The sequence below is a fragment of the Perissodus microlepis genome, chromosome 20, assembly GCF_051167445.1.
Source record: "Perissodus microlepis isolate ML-2025 ecotype Zambia chromosome 20, ASM5116744v1, whole genome shotgun sequence".
NCBI lineage: Eukaryota > Metazoa > Chordata > Actinopteri > Cichliformes > Cichlidae > Perissodus > Perissodus microlepis.
The window spans coordinates 19,534,488-19,536,209 of record NC_140480.1 but is presented as its reverse complement, the minus strand read 5'-3'; positions in this window follow the sequence as shown (position 1 = coordinate 19,536,209).

Below are 1,722 nucleotides of genomic sequence, written 5' to 3'. Positions count from 1 at the left end.
CCGTTGGAGCCTGGCCAACAAGACAGGATTATAATGAAATACAGTACAAGCTCAGGGCAGCACAGGCTTAAGCAGATCAAGGAGGAAATCGGGTAAACCCTCCAACAGTTATTTCTGTGTCCATTTTGGGTTAAAAACAAAAACACGTCATAACTACCTGTGGATGCTGGCTGAGTCTCTGAAGGTTGAGTGATATGTCATTAAGCAGGTAGTCAGAGTTCTCATTGATCAGTTCCTTGAGGGAAGCGTATCCACAAACCTTACTGATGTCCCACATGGAGCTCAGTGCCGCCTGGCTGACCAGCGGCGTCTCCTCACCAGCTTTCTCCAGCACAGGATACAGCGAGGTCGTTAACACGGGACGGAAATCGTGGCCCAGAGCCTGAGCACAGCAGGCGAAGGCCTCGAGTTGGATGCACAGCTGACAGATGTTGCTGTTGAGCTGGTGGATTGTGGATGCCGATGTTGATGATGAAGGAATCACTTGGAGAGAGCCGGCATCACTGTTGCATATGGAGAGGAGTCTGGATGGACTGAGCAGCTACGCAAAGAGACAAAACACATGTTAATGCACTGCTTTTTAGCCACTTTTACACATGCACTGCAGCTCTGAAGTTTTCAAGATATTATCCATGCACGTGAGAACGCAAATGTCTGACACAGTTACATCAGACATTAAACAGCCTTTAGCCTTCCTGCTCCTGAAAGCCTGTATTATATCTGACTGTGCTCATGTGGGGACAGCACAGATCAGCCTTTCTCAAAGTCAAGAGTGGGGGCCAATTTAGGATCTTCACTGAAATTTAAAATACAAGGGAAACTGATGTATTTCCTTACATGAACAAAAACAACACATGCTGTTATAAAATGCTCATCCTACGCACTCATATGCAAAGTGTTACAATCAGTGTGTGATCCACCTGCCACTAAGAGATATTATTTCTCTTTGGTAGATGGAAAAAATGGAATCAAACTCACTGTGAGTAGCTACAACAGCACATTTGTTATAATATGATGAATCAAGCATTTAGATATTAAATAGTATTGAGGGAGACAGGATCAAATACAGTGGGGCAAAAAAGTATTTAGTCAGCCACCAATTGTGCAAGTTCTCCCACTTAAAAAGATGAGAGAGGCCTGTAATTTTCATCATAGGTTTACCTCTAACTTGTCTGAGTTTTAAAGAATTGATTTGCAAATTATGGTGGAAAATAAGTATTTGGTCACCTCATTTTTTGCCCCACTGTGAGTGTAAACTTCTTTATACTCCTTTTCGACTATGTAAACTGTGTGATATACTAAGATATTTGTGGCAACTCGATGTGCTTTGTCTACTTTTATTATCGCATTGCTCTGTTAACCAAAGAGAAGTTCATTGTATGTTTGACTATAATTTACAAAAAACTAAAACATGATTTCACATCGTTTCTACAATAACTGTCATCTGAGCCCACAAACTCAACAGGACAGTGCTTACTCAAGTCATGGATCAAGTGACTTAAAGGGCCGTTTTCAAAGAAAACTAAAAGTGTATAAGCAACCAAGGCAGCGAGTCCTACCTGGCCACTGGACAACATTCAGTGACAGTGCACTTGCTGGCATCTCGGGTGGGCAGAGCCCTGATTCAGTAGGGTCAATAAGGGATCTCGTCTCCTCCGTACTTAATGAGTGTGGTGTATCTGTCAGTTATGTCTGGCACATAAGACACCAGGTAGGTCCCAT